This window comes from Pyrgilauda ruficollis, unplaced genomic scaffold (assembly GCF_017590135.1).
Source record: "Pyrgilauda ruficollis isolate IOZ18807 unplaced genomic scaffold, ASM1759013v1 scaffold11, whole genome shotgun sequence".
Classification (NCBI taxonomy): Eukaryota; Metazoa; Chordata; class Aves; order Passeriformes; family Passeridae; genus Pyrgilauda; species Pyrgilauda ruficollis.
Window position 1 is genome coordinate 10,357,097 of NW_024509210.1, and position 23,128 is coordinate 10,380,224.

Genomic DNA, 23,128 nt, shown 5'->3' on the forward strand with positions numbered 1-23,128 from the left:
TTAAAAAAATATAGTGTTTCCTTTTGGAAAAACTATATTACTCAAGAATAGTAAAGAAATACAGTTGAACAGTAAAAGAAAGGAACTAACCCAATTTTGCTGATACACTTACTTTCATGGTCTCCTTCCTCATTAAGAGTCTCTTGCAACACTGAGAAACTCTCATACTAAAAATGGACCATTACTGTAGTCACCTTCTCTTCCCAAAGCCTCAGTTTGGTTAATACTATATTAAACTATATTTAATAATATTTTAAGTAGTGAAGAATTTCTTCCAACAGGTGTGTGAAGCCAAAGAAAAAACATGGTTTCAATAACATCCAGTGTAGTTTTATTGAACATAGACTGGTGCTTTCTGCACTTGCAATTAAAATGTTTCAACTCAGAGAGGGTTCAGATCTATGTGTACCATACTAATAAACTCTAAATAGTATTAAGTGTCACATACACAGGCCACCAACTTCACAGCTCCATTTCAGCAATAAAGCTCAGCATTTTAATGTTATGATTATTATACAATAAAGACAGGAATTTCTCATACTGCTATTTGTGCAGCTATGATACCATTTACACAGATTCTTAAACTTATCAAACAACTACTTTAAATCACTGGAACTGCTGCTGGCTTCTGATCACTTCAGAAAGGAACACACAATGAAACAGTGGGCACTGGTTCTCATCTTCTGCAGGAAAATCCTTCAAAAACACAAAACCTTCAACAGTATCTACCAAACCAGCATGGAAACTTCTAGCAAGTTCAAGTACAAACACTTCCAGGACATTTCAAAACCAGGTGTCAGGGGCTAGGAGCAGGCACATCCAGCCAAGTCAGCCCTAGGTCACACTAACCCAGCCAGTCACACCCACTCGTTAGCAAGGCAGAGACCCTTCAGTCTATCCAGCTCCCCTCCAGTGGTTGCCAACCAGTCCATGTGTGCTACCTAAGAAAAAGAAAGAAAAATCCCCAATTGTGAACCCTTCCCTGGGATTACTTTGTGTCCTTTCATCTAGCACAGCACACAGGACCAAGCAGAAGTGGTTGCTCTGCCGCAGTCTGAGCTGGTTCGCTTGAGAATCTGTAGGCCTGGCAAATCAGAAGGCCCATGAGGAGACTCAAAAGCAGGTCTGAGCGACAAAGACATAATGTGGGAAAGGATATAGGTAAAATTGATAGGAATGGGTAATAAGCTCTCTCTGCAGAAAAGGCAGGCCTTTACTGAAAAGAGCTCCTGCCAGAAGGTCCATCACACAGGAGCGCATTCCCCAAAAGATGGGCACAAGGCAGGATAACAGTGCCAACCATCAAGCAACAAACCAGAAGCAATTTTATATATATATATATATATATATATATGCACTATATATGCACTATATATATGCACTGCTTTACTAGGCTTCCCTTTTCCCACAGCACAGCAGAGATTCTGTGAACTTACAATAAAGCTCCTACTGGCCTTAAAGTCATCAACAGCCACAGACACCACAGAAGGCAGGAGCGTGCTCCAGCGGCCCAGCACGAGAAGGTGGCAGGAGGACAATCTGTGCCTCCACGTCCCACTGACCTCTGTCTCTCGTTCTCTGCCCCCAGCATGCACATGCCTGCATCTCACCAGCACAGGGACTTGTCACAGTGCCGGGCTGGAACACCCAGGCTACTACTGGCACCCTCTCCCTCACACACTAGAGAAGTCTTTCCTTCATATAGAAATTTGACAGCCACAATTTATATGGAAAAATAACCTCAAATGAGATAAGACAAAAAAGCAAGCAGGGAAGCAGGCATTTAACTGCATACGAATTTTGAGTTGAACATCAATTTTGCAGCACACTGTAATTTTGTAAATTATTTAATAATGATTGAGAGTTTTCTCTAGAAGAAATATGAATCTAGAGTCAAAAATAAACCAAAGTTTCAGATACAGAATGTGAGATTTTATTAAAATAAGCCTTTCATTCTGTCACAAGTTTTTTTTTTTTTTTTTCCTAATACTTAACATAAATTAGAAACAAGAAAACAGAAGTTAAACAAATATTTGGTAAATATTACCAATAATATTTTCAGGTGTCATGAGGTCAGGATCAGTCCCTTTTTTTTTTTTTTTTTTTTTTTGGTGGGGGTGGGGACAGAAGGGATTATATGGGAGGGAAAGGATTAAGTGCACACAATGTACTTGAAATATATCCACAGCTTTCTAAAAGCCAAAAATAAAACCTTTTAAAATATACATTTTGGGGTCTAAAAGGAGAATTGATACAGAAAGCTAACCTGGCATGATTTTAGGGGATATATCTAAAAAGCCTAATCATTGATAATTCACAATTTGTGAGCCTGGTGGGATTTCATGCAGAGCACTAGCCTCACTAAGGTAATTGGTGCTATTGAAACAACACTGGCTCAGCAGCATGCTGCTTTCTTCCTCGCCTCTGGGCACAGGAAGGATCAATATTTGTTAGGATTGCTTCTTGTTCCAACAATGTAAGATTTACAATACTTGCTAGGATTCTCACTTTGTCTTCACACAACTCATCAGTGGAACCCAATTACTAACCTCAGACAAACAACATTAACATGAGCCTCTATGCTTCTTTATTGCCCTTCATCCAAGTCTCATTTCAGGGTCTTCAGGCAGTGCCACTATAACAGATACTACACTTTAAAGTGTGCTCCAAGGAATAAATTTTCAGTCTTTCATTACTCGTACCTTGATTTACTTCATATCATCTTGCCGCTATAGACAAAGATAACACACTGTAAATTACAACCATCCTGTCTTGTAGTTTCAGAGGTAGGGGGAAGGCAGGGAGTGATGCTTTTGCACTACAATTAGCACCAGGCACCACAGCTTCATTGCTATCATCACTAGTGGCTGAAACTTGTTTTATCAAAGATGCAAAGCCATTATTTCATATAAACTCATTTCCTAAATTGCTTTATATTTATTTCACACTCTGATAAATGAGAAACTCTACGGTAAGAGAAAAATACATATTTTTGTATTGTTTATTGCATTAACTTAGGGTACATAATCTCATTTAACTTTACTCATGGGGCTATTTCTGCAAATTTTTCAGCCTGATGTCTTAATAGCACAGTGGCCTCTGATAGTTTGCAGTTCATTATGTTCTACTTCAAGCGCAATACACAAAAGCAAACCCCCAATCTGGATAATTCTGTTCCAAATGTTTCAACTATTAGTGCATAGTCGGCAACGGAAGGCTTGGAAAACAGTCATTGGAAAAATTCCTTCAAGTTAGCTGTTGCAGTACCCCCTTATTTGTCCTACAATTTCCTCCATCCTCCATCCTATTCCAGTGGCTGATAACTAAGAACATTAGTTTTATGCGACTTGTCAAGCTCAAATGAAAAGAGAGCTAACTTTAATGACACTGCAATTAATCGCCCCAATAGACAGACAGCTAAAAGACAAGATATTGACTTCATTAAGGATAATGTATTATGTCATTAAGTTGGTAGGGTCACCTTGTGTATCATATATGCTTGCTAATATATTGGCATTTTCCTCAAATAAGATAAATTCAGATATGAGTGATAAAGCTGATTAGAAAATGTTTAATCTAAAGAGGCTAGTTTCCTTATATTTCACTTTGCAGCCCCAGGTATAAGTGGAATAGTAAAAACCCATTATAGATCCAGGTTTACCTCAAATAACAGGTCCTAGCAATTTACAACATTTCTGGGTTTGTTTTTGGGGTGAGGATTTTTGTGTGTTTTTTTCCCTGCCCTTGAGCTCAGGTATTATTTGTGCAGATTGCATTTCAGATTTGTTTTTAAATGTATAATTGCCTGCAGTACACTTAAGGTTAACTGCATACTAAATTAGTACTTGTGTATGAGGACTTAACCCTTTACAATTCAGGAGTTTAAAATTAGTTTAATTTGAGGGATGCACTACAATAATTAAGTCTTATAAAACTGATAACTTCTTGTGATTAAGAAACTATTCTTTTAAGCCCCATATGAAGGCAGTTTTGTTGGGGGGGAAACAATGTTCAGGTTTTTTTAAAGCCATATCATAGAGTATTTGAAAAGATACATCTGAAAGCAATTTGTGCCACTTAATACTGCACAAATAAAATAGGTTTTGATATTCACCGCTTTCCTACTCATTTCCATAAGATGCTCTGGGTAGGAATGTTTCTCTCACCAGTACTGTGTTCTCAGGTTTTCAAGTAAACAGAGAGTTGCTCATTTCATTACACTAGTGACTATCTGCATATTACAATTTTGTAAATTACTTAATAACATAATTGAACCTAATGCACTGCTAGAAAACTGCTTTATACACATGGTCTGCTCATTCCACTGACTGCTTCAATAAACTGAAAAACAAAAATAAGCAGGGCACTGTTTATTTTAAAACCTCATCACTACAAGATTTTGCCATTCTGTTTAGATTTACATTTAGCAAAGACTTCTCAGATGCCAGATTTATTTATCTAAATCTTTTATAATCTTATTTACTATCATACTTGAATGATTTCTTTAAAATAAGTCTTAAACTATGCATAAGACTGAGGTAAAGAAATCTACAGATTTGCTTTATTTACTGAGCAGCAAACTGATATTTTAAAAGGAACACAATTGTTCGCCTGTTGCTATTTTATTTCATCAGCTCCTCAAGAATAAAAAATTATACTTTGGAGGAGAACAGTCTGTTAATGATGTTTGACTCAACACTTCTATAGGCAACAAACATGACCACCTTGAAAAGAACAAACGCTAATTAGCATCGCCTACAATTCCTGTTTCCAAACCATACTTTTTAACCTGCACACCCAATCTTTTCCAATATTTCCATTAAGGCTGTCAAAAGCAGAAGTTTGGGAACCTTTGCTTGTGACCTTGGCATTTCTTCTCAGGCTTAACGTATTGGCATTTTTTCCTCTGACTGCATCGCTTCTCATTTGTCATGATTATTGTTGAATTTTTCAACTGTCATTCCCGAACGTAAATCAATGGTTGTCGACTTCCCCTTTGTCATATCTGCACTGCCAACAGCCTTTCCCTTCTAAATGAGGCTTCCTCCCTTTCCATCCATTAAAAAAGGCCTGTCTTTTGGAGAAGTCAATCCTTTGTTAGGTCACTCCATTTATCATTCTTCCAATCAGTACCTGACATACTTATTCAGCCAGGTCTTCAACCACACAATCATTGTTCATTTTGGGAGGAGGGGGAAGGGGGAGGAGAAGGAGAGAGAGAGAAGGGGGTATTTTATTTATGCATGGTGTTTTTTGCCAATTCTCTTGACCAGTTTTATATTTTTCAATGCCCTTGTATCTTTAGGGGTCCTTACTTTCTTGAAGGAAACACCAAATTCAGTAGAATAAAATGCCCCACACCTACAAGGAGAAGGGGGGAGGGAATGCCAAGAAAACATTTGGCTATATTAAGAGAAACTAAATGAGCAAGAAGAATCTAACATAACAAACTCAGTTTTGTTACAAAGGGGGTCTAAAGAAAAAAAAAAATCACTTCTATGTTGAAAAAACCCAAACACATGGAACAGAAATAGTAATGGATCACACGACCTTTTTGGCAAAGTGTAAGACTTATAGAATTATATTACATAAAAACAGTACCTAAGCAGAACATTGGTTCATAGTGAGTTACAGAAGCCTTCGGGACATGACGGGTTCAATAAAGAAAAGGAAGTTAATATCTGTTATTTATGCAGCTACAGTCATGTTTGGTTGAGCAAACTCCCAGGGCTTTGATCCCCTCTACTAATATTTTAAACAGACCTTCAGATGATGTTATTAAGGTGCTTCTATCCTTAGTGGATATCAGTTAGAAATGCCTGAAGTTTGTAAGACCTACTGACAAAAGCAACTAGCTTTTCCTCCACACAATCTTATTACTGTTTCCTGTCCCGGGCTGGAGATGAGTCAGTATCTATTACCTAGTCAGGCACGCCTGCCTCCAGCTCTTTATGGGGATGACAAGAGAGGAATTCTCTACATCAAATTTCTGATACCCTTGACTACAGTAAATTAGTCCAGAAGTCCTAGTCTAAAACTAATTCAATTATTAAAGCACTGTCCCATGTCATGTGTACATCCAGCCCTTCCCTACTAAATAACACAAAGGGGAAAAAAGTGCATTGCCATGGGAGGGCAATTTTCCCCAGAAATTAAAATGGAAAGATGCAAGCTCCTACCACTGTTCCTCCTCAGCATGACAGAATGCTTTCATACCAAAAAGCATTTTATACTAAATCTGACCAAAAAAGCATTTTATTCTAAATCTGACCAAAACCTTAACTGGGTTAGCAAGGCTGGAGAACCCTGGACTGCAGATCCAACTGACAGAAGTTCAAACACTATGTAGACCTCATTTCATTAACATCCAATACATTTGTTAACCTGATCCTTTACACCAGTTAGAAATACACAATTTACACATATCTTCTCTCATACGTAATAAAAGGAAATACTCCAATACATGAAAATTCTAATAGGTGAAAAGCTAAATTTAGACAAACTAAGGAGTAGCTATGCTGTTCTAAGAGCCTACTAAGAGAAGGAGGTCTGCTGAAAAACCTTAGTAAGACATTTTATTCAGATATTTTTTGAGGTAACAAAGGCAAATGCTCTACTACTATATGTCATAGAAGCTTTATTTATTTATTTAAGCTGTTTATGGTAAAGGGTCATTTCCTTGTGGAAAGAATAAAATACAGAAGACGCTGTTTTAAATAATATCATGTAATTCCCTTCTTGTCCAAGCAATGGATTTACAGATAACAGCAATCTTCCTAAAGTGTAAAAAACCAGTAACCCTTCTGGAACAAAGTGAGACAAAAAGGTATTATTTGCAAACCATAAGAGCTACTAATACACAAAAACACTATATTGCAAGCAACAGCACAGATTTTTTAATGTCTGAGGAGTAAGGAAAACCAAGCAGAGGTTATAGTTCTAGGTCTAACATCACAGGTTTGTGCCTAGCAAATAGAGCTCTTTTTATTGCATTCATTCCCTGCTAGTCAGGACTTTCATCAACTAAAAAAGGGGAGAAATAAAATATCTTGGCAGGCAAAAGATTCCATTCAAACACTGAAGGAGTGTTGTGAGAGTTTTTTGTTTGGTTTCGGATTTTGGGGTTTTTGTGTTCTCATTTTGTCCAAGTAGAGAGTTGTAAGATTCATGCATTTGCTTAGACTATACACACACACACACTCTACATATACATATGCATTGAAATGTACTCATATATACTGGCAACAGACACCATAGGGAAATTGCCTGGATTAAAAAAAAATACAATCTGTAACATCATTTAGAAACCCATAAAATATTTAGACATAAAAGGTATGGATTATTGCAATTTCCTCATTTATTTAGTTTTGTAATTTTACATTAGATGCTAATGAGAGAAGGAAGGAGTGAACATTCTTATTTGATTTTTTCATTATGTATTTTGAAATTGCACCCATAAAGAAAGAAAATGCCCTTTCCTTTAGGTCCAGCATGAAGAATCCTTAAAAGCTGGGCCACCATTTATCCCCCAGAGAAAACACATTCAGTGTTTAATACTGATAGAAAATAAAAAGATAGAAATTAACATGTTGATTCTCAAATGCAAACAATACTCTCTTTCAATACAGCATTTTAAAATATGTTTAAAATGCCTAGCAACACTCTAGATTTTTCTGTTGTGCTAAAATATTCTCAATTTTCAGCTGTTGTTTCAACAAAGGACTAGTAACATAATGCTTACAACATTTTAACTGGGGCCTTCTGCTTCAGGATGCAATAAATTTTCAGACACATGATATTCAACAAAAGAAATAAGTATGCTATGGGAGTAACTGGTTGTATGGGCGGGTTAATCTGTGTATTATAATCACAACATATTTGTTTTCCATTAGAGTTTGTAGAGAGAAAATGAATTCTCCCATTCAATACAGTGCAACAGAAATAAAACATATAATATTGTATGGACAGACATATTGAAAAGTCCATATTTGAATTAGACTGCTGTTAAAAATGACATTTGACCCAAAATCTAGAAGTGCTTTTGACCAAAAACTATGACCTTGGTTTCCTTTTCTTTTTCTCAAGAGAACTGCTAACTTGCATTTTATTTCCAAACAGCCTTAGTAGCAATCAGAACAAATTCTGTGAAGCTACACCCAGAAACTTAATTGCATTTTATAACTTCTGTCAGAATTATAAACTGAGTAAAATCCTGAAAAGTATTGAAATCTACCTAACAATATTTCCTTGCAGCTTCCATTTCACTCAGTATGTCTCAACTTGTATTCCAGAACTTCTTTAACATGCAGTGCGCATTTTTTGAATGCTGGTACAAGCTGTACCTTGCTTTTTACTTGCCTTTTTTTTTTTTCTACTGGACATTATTTCTTCAGTTACATTTTAAAAACCAACTGAAAATTATAGTATGGACTGTGTTTTTCATGACTTCCTCAAACAGCAGCTATGAAGCACAGTGCCTTTTAATGTATTATCCTATACCCAATATATACATATATATATATATATGTATATATTTTAGAAATTTTAGAAATTTTTCTATTTTACTCTTTTCCCCATTTGTTCTTTAAAGATATTTGTAACAGATTATAACAGGAAAATAGATTTAAAAATTACTGAGTTTTAAAACTTGTATTGACAGTTATTCAGGGTTGTGGGTTTTTTTTCCTACAACTTTTAAAATATAAATAAAAATCCCAGATTTGTGGAAAACCTTTAAAATCTATGAGTGCTGCAATTTGTGTGGCACTGCGTTAGTACCAGGTATAAATCGTAATGATGTATAGCCAAATGAATCTCAGCATTTAAAAAATTTCAAGGAAAAATTGTTTGGTTTGGTTGATAATCAGATTTATAAGCCAATATTTTATAAATGGCTAAGAAGAGACCTCTGAGACAACTACTTTTGGTTGAAACACCAAGTTCTACCAATGCTTACCAGGACAAAGCTGCTTCTGTAACAAAACCATTTCTGCCTCTCAGAAAGCAGTGGGCAAGTGCAGTTACACAAGAGGGAAGTGAAGGGAAGGTCACAGGGCTATGTGGTACATTTAAAAATGCCAGAAATAAACGCTGATCATCTTGTATTTCTTTTTCAAAAAAGCCTCTAATCAGTTCTAAATTTCTTAGACAGTTTGCTTTCTTGCTGCACCTAGAAATGTGTCATTTGTCTATTAAAAAACATAACAGCTCACCACCCCTCCTCACTGGCTTTCATTGGCCTCTCTTTTTTCCCGTTTAATGTCTCTAACTTCATGCCATGTTCTTTTCCTCTTTCAGCACGGCTGAGCAAGGCTGACAGGCGGATTCCTTTGCTTTTCAGGGTATTAAAGCCACTTTCCCGCTCTGACAGCCTGTTCTACTCTGCCACCTTATAGCTCTGGCTTCACACTTCTCTGGGCAGCCACTGCTTCTTGACAGACCACTGTCACTTCCCATCATCCTCTCTGTATATCCTGTTCTCTCCCCCTCAGCACGCATCCCGACTTTCCAACCAATGCAATTATTTTTTTTGACAAGCCATCCATCAGCTTTAACTTTAAAAGCACTTTCCGCTGATATCCATTGTTAAATCCCTTGCTTTTTATGGAGCTTGCATGAGAGAATATGATATCAGACATTCAAACTACCAAACCATGTAAATTTACTTTGTTCTCAGCTATGTTTCCAATTTCACGTCCAATTTTTCGGTACATTATGCGTAGTTGTTGTGCTTAATATGATGTTGTCAAATCCCATTAAAGTTCACTGCATTGCACGGCTTTAAAAACAGGTTACAATTTGCATTCTATAAAGAAAGGAAGGAGTGCAGTCTGAAGTCAAGCTGAATCTTATTAAAATTATCTGTTCAATTGTTACATTTGTAGATGGAGTAATTTTGAGGCATTAGCTGAGACACATATGAAAATGTCAGTGTGCCAACTAATGACAATGAAAGCAAAAGGAATATATCTGTGAAACTCAATAAAGCTCCTTTGCTGGTGACATAAATTTGATGATAATCCGAGGAAATGAATAAGGGACCATCCAGTTTGAATAGGAATTACCTTTTCTATTAAATCACTTTGCTGTATTTCCACTTGGCCTACATCTTGGTCCTATGCCACAATGAGTCTCTCTCAGTGGACTTAAAAAAAAAACAATCCCCACAGGACTTATATTCTCTGGAGGAGTATCTTTAGTGTAAGCCTCATAACCAATTTCAGACAAACACACTTAAAAACCAAGGAAAGAATTAGTCTTCCCTCCCCTCTTTTTTGCATATAAGTGCAGAGGAAATGATTTGCTAATGTACTATATGCAGACGTGTTCAGTGGCCAACACCACTGCACTCTGTATGCTGGGTCATAGGCACAAAAGCTTGCATTCTAACATAAAGGAAGAGAAACCTATATAAATAGACACCAGTATAAAGGAAAAGTTCAAAAGTGCTAAAATGCTGGGAACATAAAGTTTCCTGAGAAAGTCAAAATTTTTAATGGCATATTTGAATATAGAATCTCACAGTCTTTAAATCCTACCCTTGGCAACTGGTGGCGTGGCTCTTTCTTAGAGCAGGACATGAGACAGTCCGTGACATATAATGCTTCTGCAAGTATCATTCAGTTACCACTGTTTTGTTTTGTGATTCAATACAATTAAAACCTGCTATAAGTATGCAAACACAGTATGTAGTTTAAGTTACATCCCTGAAGTTACTCTTTTACTACAAAAAGAAAGAAATAAACCTGTTTGGCATGTCTAAGCTCTCACCCTCAGGTAAAATCTTTTCAGATGCACCCTGCCATTTCTGAAAAAGCATGTTAAGAGGTAAAGTTCAGACTTCTGGAACCTATTTAAAGCAAAGAGGCAAGGACAAGACTGAAGGAATTGAGCAACAGCTGCTCAGTCAATAGTCCCCAAACAGATGCCTTACAATGAAGCATCTAAATGGTCCCAAAAAAAAAAAGCGAACAAAAAAGACTTGCTCATATATAAGAGGTAATCTGATTAAGAATTACCATGATTTATCTTTTCCAGATCTATTTAAGTTTATTTTGAACAGTTTTTCTGTGACTTTGCCCAGACGCAGGCGAAAGTTATTCTTTGCACCCATCCTCCTAATCATGTTTCTCCAAAAAGAAATTAATCTTGTTTTGAATTTCACACAATTAATTTCCAAATTCTCTGTTAACATTATTAGAGGCCTCCAAAACCTCTGAACCTCTTATCCCTCTATTACCCAGCTACAATCAAATACTACATTATCTGACTGTACTTTCTCAGTCCAACTCACTGTATATTAATGTCATCCATTTTGGATCTGGTTTTCAAGGAGAATATGACCACTGGAGAGCATATAGGGTACTAATTATACACCCACATCACTGAGCTACTCTGTCCAAATCCCTCCACCCTTCTTCCATTCAGTAAATTTTCCAAATTTTTTCAAGAACTTGGAGATAAACATATGTATTCAATAAAGGCAATGTGTGTCATTTAACAACAATCAGCAAAAGTGTAAGTATTTTAATGTACACAGTAGTTATATTCATTCAAAGTGACTAAAACGTTCTTATTTTCATGTCACATATAAGAAATTGAAGAATGTACTTCTAACCCAAGCAACCCAATAAAGATACTATGCCTTCTTTAAACTTCTTTGGTCATCTATAGTTTGCACCTCTGCATAAACAAATTTTTCTACTTTTTCAGTTCATGTTGAATTATGTACAGCCAGTTCTTTCAAAATTTCACTGTGACAATAGATATTATATAGAAGAGTACATCTACAATTTAACAAGACAAATAGAAATCTTCTTCCCTTTCAAATTGTGGGGTAAGAAACAGGTACAGATATTAAAACCTCTGTGCATTAGTTCCACTGAGAAGCTTATTAAAGCTTGTTCCAGAGAACCTCATTATTCTTAACCATGTTTGTATCTGAACTTCCTGTACTAATTCAGACTTCCCAGGAGACAATTTCAGCACAGCAATCTGTAAACCACTATAATTCCATGTGAATCTGTGAAGTCAATTTTCATGATAAAGGAAGAACAGAGTTTGAGAGTTTGCATGTGCCCTCTGTAGTTAAGGACAGTTTTACCCTATCTTCTCTGCTTTGGTGTTATGTTTTTTGAGCACTACATCCTTTTCTACCAGAAAATGATGAATGAAAATAACTGTAAAATTTACCAATAAAGGAGAATGAAGAGGATCACTTGTCTTCCATTTTAGCCATCTTGCTAGTAAACTGCTTTCTAGTAAACATGTCTCAAAGACATCATCATTAACCAAAAAAAAAAAAAATCACAAACCCACAACTGCTTTTGCTCTTTGTATCTATATTACTTTACATTAAGGCAGTCATAGACTTAAAAAAATAAATATATATATATATATATATATATATATACACATACACACTACTTTTTACAGAGTCATTAGTTAACAGTTCTGTAACAACATAAATCTCAGTGGTACCTCCTTTAAATCCATCTCTCACACACACAGGTAAAGAATCCTGTTCAGGTATTAAACACACTTGTTAGCACTGTTTAGAACATTTTGCTATTTCCTTTGACTACCACATAAAAACATTATGGTCTCCCAATGCTTGAAAGCAAACTAATATTGATGTTATCCCCTTCATCTGAAGGGTGGGGGCATTTTTGTTGGGTTTGCGGGTGGGGTGGGTAGTAGGGGCAGGGGCTGTTTCTCATGAGTTCATGAACATATGTTCATTGGTCCAAAGCAAAACCAAACTTTTCAATAAGCCATATAAGTCATTCTAGAGCATATTAAATGTAAAGTAAAGCAAATGACCAAGGGGAAAAAAAGGAGGTTGACTTACAGGAAAACGTCTCCCTTTTTTCCATAAATTGCTTTAAATCTCAGAGTTTGATAAATATTCAACCCTAGAAGTCACCTTCTTTACTTTAGACACAATTCCAATCTTTATAATTAAAACTTTGAGGCTTTACATATCCTGAAAGACTCAGAAATCAGAGAATCAGAACAGTTCAGTTTGGAAGGCCCAACAACCCAGTTGGTTTAGGGATCATCTATTCCACACAATCCCCCTGCAACAAGCAGGGTCATCTCAACTAGGTCAGGTCACACACATACCCATCCAAGCTCACTTTGAATGTGCTTTGGATGTGAGGGATGGGGCCCCTCAACCACCTCTTGAGAAAACCTGTTCCAGTGTACAACCCTCAGAGTAAAAAGCTCCTCCTATTATCTAATCTAAACCTACCCTCTTTTCAGTTTAAAGCCTTCTTCTACAACATGACCTTGTGAAAAGTCCCTCTCCAGCCTTCTCATATGCCCCTTTTAGGTATTGCAAGATGGTCTAAAAGGACTCTGCAGAGCCTACTCTTCTCCAGCCTGAAGAACACCAGCTCTCTCAGCCTGTCCTCACAGGAGAGCTTCTCCAGTCCTCTGACCTTATTTTCCCAAGAGCAGACATAGCCTATCTCTCCTGAAGGTGAGAAATATTTTACAAATACACTATGGCTGGACTAACCTAATTTTTAACAGCAGTTTAGATTCCAGTCTATCTTAAGAGTTCAGAGATTTCTGTAAAGTGAAGCAGATAGAGAACGCATATGGAAATGCGAGCAAAAAGTGAAATGAGCTTCTATCACGGAACAGACATGCATTTGCACTTCACATATAGTGATTTTAACCCATTTTCAGATTAAAGGCAATGAATAGCAGCCATCCCTCAGAATGCTAGAAAGAGCACTGCTCATAAGACTGCACCCTTTTCATCACTGGTGATGCTCTAAAGGCAGAGTAAACAATAAACTGGAATTACAAAGACTGATGTCCTTTTAATTCCTGCCACTTATTCTGCAGATTAAATTCACTCATGGAGCAGAAAGATGGTGACAATGAAAACTTTACTTTCAACATGCTGATAAAGAATGACACCTTCTTACTACCAGAACTTTCCCAAATTTCACAACAGCCTATAACTATGGGCTCTACAGTAGTGCTCTAAACAATACTTCTCCCTCCATTAAAAAAAAAAATCTACTTTTCTGCTCATACAGAAGCCATGCCTGACTTCAAACACCTTACATTTTCAAGGGCACCGAATTAACTGATCAAATGCAAACAAGACCTCCAGTTATCCCAACATTCCCACTGGAACTTGTCACAGTTTTCTAAATATCTTACTTGGAAGTGATTGAATGACAACATGTTTTTTTCCTCTGTTAACTTTTCCTAGCTTCCAGGTAAAACACGTGTAGGAAAAGGAGCAGAAATGGGAATGCATGCACAGTAGTCTGATAAAATACCACATTTTTATGAAATATATTTATTAATAAAAGCAAAAAAGCCATGATGTTGACATTCTGCTGCTATTCTTTCATTTTCTGATATGCATTGTTTGTAGAACACTAAAAAAAAATTAGAGCCATTTCAAAATGCAAAGAATACTCAGCATCCCAAAGGCTGATACCTCAAAGAACATTATTACAGCATTAGGAAAACTCCATGGATCACATTCATGAATGAACACAGACTGAAGGAAGATTCTGTATAAATGTTGCTACCCCCACTGAATGGGAACATTTTCGGATAGCAAATACACAGAAGCAGCACTATCAGTCATGAATCAAGCACTTAATGCTAGTTTGGTTTTGCACCATTTATTTGATCTCACTTAACTTTTTTTTCATATTTTATTCATTTTTATTTTTTACCAAAAGGTGCAACTTCAGCTTATTACATATGATTACTCAACTATCAACATGACAGTAGATGAAGCCTTAGATATAAAGATATTTTCAACAATTTTACTTACTATAGAAACTATATGTTTATTGTATCTTTTTTAAACCATTCATACACTAGGACATACATCCAAATAGGACTAAATAATAATTTAGGATTCTGTTTCTCATCATCAAAAGGGTAAAATGTCTTTTTCCCCACCTCCAAACAGTGCATTTTCCCTTCCTCATTTATACTATTTTCTAACTGTTAAAAAGAAATACCAACTTCTTCAGAGCTAGCAGTTTTGCTTAACTCACTTAAGAATAAAGACTCAAAGCACTGAGCCTCTGCCCTTATCACCATCAATTCTAGTCCCACCTGAAATTTAAAATACTAAAGTGATTGTGGTGAATTTCTGGGAGTCAGTCTTTCTGGCTGAATGCTTGTCTTCTTGATGGAGAATGGCAGTTGTCCCTGAGGAGAAGGGTAATAGTAGGATTTTGTCTTTTCCTTTAAGTCAGACTAACCACATAGTGCTGCTGAGTCAGCCATACCTGCAAGCAGAAGGCAATCATAACCTTCTTGATCAAGTCTACCTTTCCCAGGAGCGCAGCTGGACACAAAATAACAGCTAATGTCACTGAAGTGATGTTCTGGGTTGAATACATTAGGAGACCAACCCGATATTTTTTTAACAGCAGAACATTACAGTTTAAGATGAAAGAGCTAGAAAGGCAACCACACTAGAAAAATAAACCAAAACAACCAATCAACCTAATGCAAGTGTACTTAAAATGTACTGCAATATTCTACCTCAAGTTACAGAGAAGCTGTTGATAAATAAATTATCTTAATAGAGGTCTGCCATTTTTAATACCAAGCAATAGAGAATGCATGATCCTGCGTGGAGTAAGGGACTTCTTGCATTGTATATGCGCAGGTACACATTATATATATTAAAAAATATATCAGCCTATGCTTTTTAAATACATGGTTCACTTGATTGATCGTTATTTCTACACTGGCTGTAAACTTTGCACTAAGCAGCTATACCCATTTGGAGGCCAAGCCTCTGAAATACATTGCACCAGGGCATGCTGGCTGTTGTTAGGTTTATCCAATTGTCTTAGCGACTACAGCCAGAATACAAAGACCTTCTCCAAGACGCAACTTTACATAAGGTCAGTAAGTCCCCTGACAAAAATTTCATATAGTGCTTAATCTTAGACATACAGCCAAATCGTTGTTCTCTTCATAATACTTAAACAAAAAAAAAAAAAAGAGTTAATGACAATCACAGACAACATATTAAATGGTAGTATTTTCAGCACAGCTGGGATTCCGTTCTATAAATAATTTTTAAACTATTACCCAACAATGTATTGCGATAATGAGCTGACAAAGTCTTGCTCAATAAGCAGTTACCAGCATGGTTTTGCTACTAGGGATGAAAGATTTTCTTTCTGAAAAGATTTTTCTTCTCTAAATGCCTACAGTGACTTTTCAGGTGCTTCTATAAACACGTCACTGTCACTTACAATCAGTGGATCCTTCCTTTTGTTGAAAGTTAAAATTAATAAAATCTTGAGAATCAAAATAGCAACAATTACCGTAATCAGCCTTTTCCATACTTTATAACAGTACTATTATTCAGCACAAATGGGCTTATTCAACAAAAGGAGAAGCTTTCAAAAATTATACCAGAACACTTTGTAAAATATTGGGCACTACTTGATTGGGAAATTCTATTTTTTCTAATCAAAATGCTGTCAAAGAAAAGTTTAAGTGCAACTCTTCAACAAATAACTAGGTAACAAATGGCAGGCTCATTCAACAGGTCTTCTACCAATGCTTCCTTGCAATTCTGTATTCTTCATTCCTCATGGGTCTTTTTAATCTGAGAAATACTAAATTAAAGGGTGGACAAATAAAGCATTAAACAAATATAAACAATTTACTTCTTCCTTATCAAGAATATGAGATTTAGAGGATCCATGTCCAATACTTCATAACAAGCAGGACTCTAGAATCATGTTTCATAGCAAAATAATGAAAGAAAAATATTTAGCATTTTAACCAGATTCCTATATTATATACATTTTATTTTAAATATTCCCTTCTATACTGAACAGGAGGAAACCCACAAAGTGTCCACCTAAAAACCAATCACCCTCAAACAGTTGCTTGCATTTAAATTTGCCCTCACAGTCTGAACATTAGAACCATATTCCATGAATGCTTTTACCCAATTGAAGCCTTGAAACAATGTCCAAAAAAACCATCAAAAGAGCTCAGGACAATTACAGAAAACAAATTACTTCTGTTTTCAAAGCAGATGTTTGATACCTAGAAAGTGAAACAAAAAACCATGAAGCCAGGCACTTTGCAGGGTCAGAAAAGGAACGTTAAGATGTTTCTATTGTGTCTGCCAAATTTTTATTGCCTCTAAAATTTTTTGAAAGTATTTTAAAAACTTGATTTGCAAATCTGTTCTATCACATCTGCTTCCCATATTAAGCTGTTCTTCCAAGCCTACAGTAGCCACTATTGTATTGCCTCCAGAAACAACACCTGGCTCTCTAACCCAAGAGCTGCCCCTCCATGAGAATTAACAATGACCTAGTCAAAAAGTCTTTACTAGCACCACACTGCTATGCAAGAAGGATAACATACAGGTATAAGAGTAACCTCTATGATAACCAAGCTCATAATAAGTCAAACTCTTCCAGCTGACAATGCAATAGTCACTGTGTAGTGCTTTGGTTCAAGCAAAGGCAATCAACAGGTAAACTTCCTTTTGATCTAATACTGTAATCTCCCCTTTTAGAGGAGTTTTAAACTGCATTCAGCGTTAGCACTTCTCCAAAAATGTTTAGAGGATGTAGGTGGGTGGGACAACAATCTATTGATTTTGGCTGCTACTCCCTCCTTGAAAGCAATACTGGTTTATCATTATTGGATGGCACCTCAGCACACAGAAAAATGAAGAGCACATCACAAGAGCGAGTTCTGAAAGCAACATTAAGAGAAAATGTTGTTCTCAGTCCAACACTCTGATTCTGAGTCTTAACATACTTTTCACTTGGGTGAAACACATATCTAACATGTACACAAGTCCAGCACCTCTGCTGTCCCAAAAGTCCATGAGTTTACTCCAGCAAATAAAACTGAGGAACTCTAGAAAGAAGACTTCTTCAGATCCAAGAAACAGAATCTCAACAGGTCCATGACACTGCTCACTGCTAATAGGAAGGACAGAGACTAAACAGCACTCCAAGATAAAGATACCTGTATATTCCTGTAGCAAATCAGGAGAAACTCCTTTTGAGTGCCATAGCCTTCAGTACATTTGTTGCATTATTTTTTTAGTAGAAACAAAAGAATTAGATTTTGTGCCATCAATCCTTCAAAGCTGTACTTGTCTTTTCATTAAACAGCAAATGCATTTACCTCAAATATTTTCAGATAAAAATCTCTAGTGATCCTGAAATGTTAAGCTGCTCAATCCCCCATAGCCTTGACAAATCTGCAAAATTACTTAATGCAAAGGCTAGAGGCCTCCAGAGCAGAGCTAATTCCTCCCAAAGGATAACTCCCCTTCCCAGCTGGATGCAGTTCTCTCTGGGAACTACTTCATGACATCCATCTCTAAAATTATTCAGGTCAGTTCCACTTAGAAGAGAGTGTTAAGAACACCTGAAGAGCACAGACCTAACACCCCAGAAGGCTACACACATTGCTTTTTTGTGCATTAATGTCTCACAACTTTTCCAATGTTCCCTTCCACATTCCAGAGATGTGAAAGCAGCTCAGCACTTCATATGCAGATTGTATTACATGCATCCGAAATGGTTTTTTTTTTCCTCCCCCGTCCCACATTAAACTCTATTTGTTCTGGTTGTGTGGGAGAGGCCAGTTCTAGCTGTAGTTACACTCTAACATTACTGTAAAGCAATATCGTGCTGCCATGCAATAGCTCTTTAATGTCAACCATAACCTTCATAAATGGGTTTGTAACGAGAAACCCTTGTTTGTCATTCAGTAGGTATGATTGATGCTATGTGAGTGAAGTGTAGCCACAGTGACCATCTCAATAACATGAACAGCTGCCAAATATTCATTTAGCAGAATGAGTTTAAAAAACTTTGAGCAGATTGCTTTCACAAGGCTGCTTTCAACAAAAGGAAACATAATTAACGAGCTAATATCAGCATGTGTCTGGCTAAGCTAATGAATATCAAATTACACAGAATCCTGTATAAATCATCATTATCCTGAATTTTAATTGAACTTGCAATTAAACATGACAAATTTTATATACACTAAACCTTTAATTTATACTTTCAAATAAGAAATAATTTATCATTTTTAGTATTTCATAGTTAATTTCCCAATATGTACACTTCTAATTAACAAGGACAGACAGGCCTTAAAAAAAAGAAAGGGAAAGAAAAACACACCAAAACCTTCTGAATAGCTCCACTGGTTACATCAACTTTCAACAGATTAAAATCAGAGGCCAGAAACTTAGAATAGTACAGCAAACCACTGCTTCTGCAAATCGTATTTAATTTTGAAATCATTCTTTGAATACCATATGCAGCTAGAAGAGAACTGAGCACCAGCAATGTCTAAGGGGCAATTTGAAATCTAGGTTAGGTTTCTGCAAAAGAAGCAACAGTTTTGAAACAAATTCTTAGTAATAACTTCATAATGCTCCATTTATACAGTTTCTTAATCTTATTGTCACTATGGATTAGAGCTGTCACCATACAAAAGAGTGCTTCTTCACAAAATATCTTATTCATTATCTAGTTTAATCTTAATTATAGTCCCTCATTTATGATCATTCCCTTTTGCTTATTTCCAGTATCATCTGAGAACAGGAAGAGAAGGATTCCTTTCCCCATCTCCTAATACTCATATGCTCCAGTTACTTTTTATGTTTCATCAAAATATTACAGTTTCTATCCATTTCTATATAGAAACACTTGACTCACTGAAAGAAAATAAATGGGTCTTACAGCTGTGAATGTGAAGTTTAGAGACAGAAGCAGCTGCATTGCTGTAAGCAGCCACAAAGTCCAGTTAGCACAGCTGGAAGAGTACGAGGACAAAAATACCATGACAGCCATGCCAGCAAAATCTGTGGATGGAGATGGTTGGGATGGCATTAACATGCATTTGTTCAAGGAGTTTCAACAACAGTAGATGAAAATGCTCCTTGTTCTGGTACAACTTGCCCTTGGAGTCTGCCAGCAGAATTATGCTAGCACAATTGGCAAGACAGTCCCTAACACAGGCAAGCCCCCAGCTAGGAAAGGCTATGCAGAGCTAAATGGCACATGGAAAATGTGGTCGAACCCCAAGTGCAGCTAACATGTATATGGCTGAAGACTCAAACACTTTGACACAAGGCTCATCGAAAGCTCAAGATAGGGCATACAACAGATCAAAGAAAGTATTCTCAAATACTCAAGGTTTTTAAAACTTGTTTTTATTCAGGCCCCTAATACTATTCATCCTTCAAAAGCAGATGAATCTTTCAAAGTCCTTATTACAAAGAAGAGTCTCCATCACGCAGTTTGCTGAACCTTCAAGACAATGCATATTGTGAAGTTCCATTGCTCGCTGACCATAACAATGAAACAAGTGGGGAAATTAAAGGATAAAACTAAGAGAAACTGAAAGCTTCTCCCACTAGGAAACAGCTTAAGGAATTCTGTTAATTCCCACAGAAAATTAGGTCAACAGCTTTCATATTTACAGCACTCAGCATTTAAAGAGTGAAATTTCTGATTTAATGAGCAGTAGAATTAGGGATACAGCAGGCAATTTCTGCTACTACTGTTAATTATAGTAAACATGTTTGGGTCCTTCTTGCAGTCCTTGCTTTTCCTCAAGCCACCTACATACTTCTATGATTTTATTTTTATCCACAGTTCTGCCTGCTCTCCAAGTATTTAATATCTGGCTATGTTCATAATTATTTGAACACACTTAAGAACACCTCTGCCCATGCTGACTAAATGAGATCTGGATATCTTAGAAGAAGCTCAAATGTTTTCAGATCACTTGAAGGAAAGCCTCTGTCATGCAGCTCAGCAGGACTTCATTCCTATACATCCTTTTCCCCAAAATTCTTTGAGAAATGCAAAGCAAAAAAAACCCAGAAGAAATAGTAGGGACTGAGTGTGTGATTTCCAGAATTATTTCTCCACCTTATTGGTACAGTTCCACAAGTTACTTAATCCCTTACAGAAATCAGAGGCAAAAGGCAATTAATCAGCAGAGTAGTATCCATGTCCAGTTAGAGATTCCTAAATACTGAGATACTGTAGTGATTCCGCCACTGCCTAACTATATGATCTTCAATAACTACTCTGCTTCTCTGTCTCCCCATTTATTCCCTCAGAAAGAACTATATTGATGCTTAACTCACCCAGTAATCTTTTTTTTTCCTCCACTAATAAATCCTTCTAGAGATTATTTGCACATTTTTTGCTCCCATACTCCCTGTTCAAAGCACATGCAGAGCCCTCACCTTTCTGACACCATTCTTTCTGCAAACACACATTCTAGTCAGCAAAAATAACATTGCCTACCCATCACTGAGAACAAATAAATGAATTAACTCAGACATAATTCTCCTCTAGGTTTTCCTAGTGCATTTTGCATTGTCTGTCTACTTAGATTACAAGCCCCTCAGAGCAAGGACACATTGTCTTGTTTGACTTGTACAGCTCTGAGCACTCGGTTTGCACATAAATAACATTAACACCAATGATAATACTGGTTTGACCAGTCTCAATACACATGAAAATGAGACAGCAAGTGCTTCTATTTTTCTTTTTCACATAAGGAAATGCCATATTTCTTCTCATTTTTCAGGGACTTACAAACCTAACAGAACTGCACGTACCAAGGCTCTGAATGTTTAATGTTTTTGCTGAAAAGCACTATGTGTTCATGCAGGAGAAGCAGCAGGACAAATATTTTCACACATTTTCAGATAGCTGAGTGAAACTGGCTCCACCAGAATTTACAGTTGAAGACTACCAGAATTTACAACTTGTGAAATTGTGGCTGTCTGTATTTTCTCATTACAGTGTGCTCGCTAGAGATAGAGAAAGTGGGGGGTTTTTCCCTTTTTTTTTTCTTTTTTTTTGCCATCTACTGTCGCACTACTTCCTAGTTAAACCTTGTCTCAAGTTATCAACACTCTCTGGAGAGATAAGCTTCTTCTCACTTACAACCTGTCACTAATAATCGAACTTTCAAGACTCCATCTCGAAAAGAGACTACCGGAGGCACACAGGTCACAGGAATTAACTGCCACCAGTCCTTGCAGAAAACTGAGCTCATCAATCTATAGCTTCTCGTCATAATTAGAATAACGGCTTCGAAAATTTGGGCTGATGTTGACTCGGTCTTATGCCACAAAGACCACTGATTAAAATCTTGGTGCGAAACTTAATGATAAGTGCTGGTGGCGTTGTCGTGGAGACAGGGACAAACAATTCCCTTGCCGTGACATTTTCAATGTCCTGCAGAAGAAAAACTGTCCTCTTTAGTGTGGCACTGTATGAAGCTTATTTATGGCTACAGGGCTTGCTGGATTGATGACTGTCGTAACACACTGTCAAATCCTTTACTGACACATTCATTTTTTGAGCCCCTGGTGTGGCAGAAATAAAACACAACAAAAATGTGAAAGTATTATTTATCAGTTTCTGTTTGAGTAAATAGTGGATGAAATAAATTTGGTATATGTTTGTACCCAGATGTGCACACAACTCCCTACATTTATTAAATGCACAAGAAACAAAAAGTATTCAATGTAGTTCAAGATTCTCTTGTAGTTTTTGACTGCAGTTTTGCAATGGATTTTGACAGACAAAACCCAAAAGGGCTAGTGTAGTTAAAGCTTTAAGAATACAGCTTTGATTGCACTGTGTCCACAGCAAAATACACTATATTGCACACTTGGCATTAAAATTTAAGAACTTGCATGAGCAGTGTGATGTTTGTTTTGATACTGCATTTTAGAAAGTCAGCCTGAGGTTGCCATGGGTCTACTGAGAGTGGCATGCTCTAACATTAATATCTGCAGCATTATTTTTATCACTTGGAAATTAGAAGGTGCTCTTTCTGTCTCTTCCAGATAAAATTTGTTTCCTTCACTTTAAATATAGTGAACATTATTGGTTAGCTTTAAGGCTCTTGTTAACTTCCTGAAGCTTTTACAGTGCACTAATTAACAATTACAAGAATATCACTCTGGACTACAACAAGTAAATTTACAGTCAGATTACCCTCAGAGAGAGCTCAAAATCTATGTCTGAAACCTCTGCACTGAACATACTCAAAAGTTTCTGTACATGGATTTTTCATACTGATC

General features: G+C 36.6%; 1 protein-coding gene across 1 annotated transcript in view; it reads right to left on the reverse strand.

The window, feature by feature from the left end:
• LRMDA (leucine rich melanocyte differentiation associated) overlaps positions 1-23,128 on the reverse strand; it is a 607,211-nt gene that overhangs the window by 334,071 nt on the left and 250,012 nt on the right. The window lies entirely within an intron of this gene.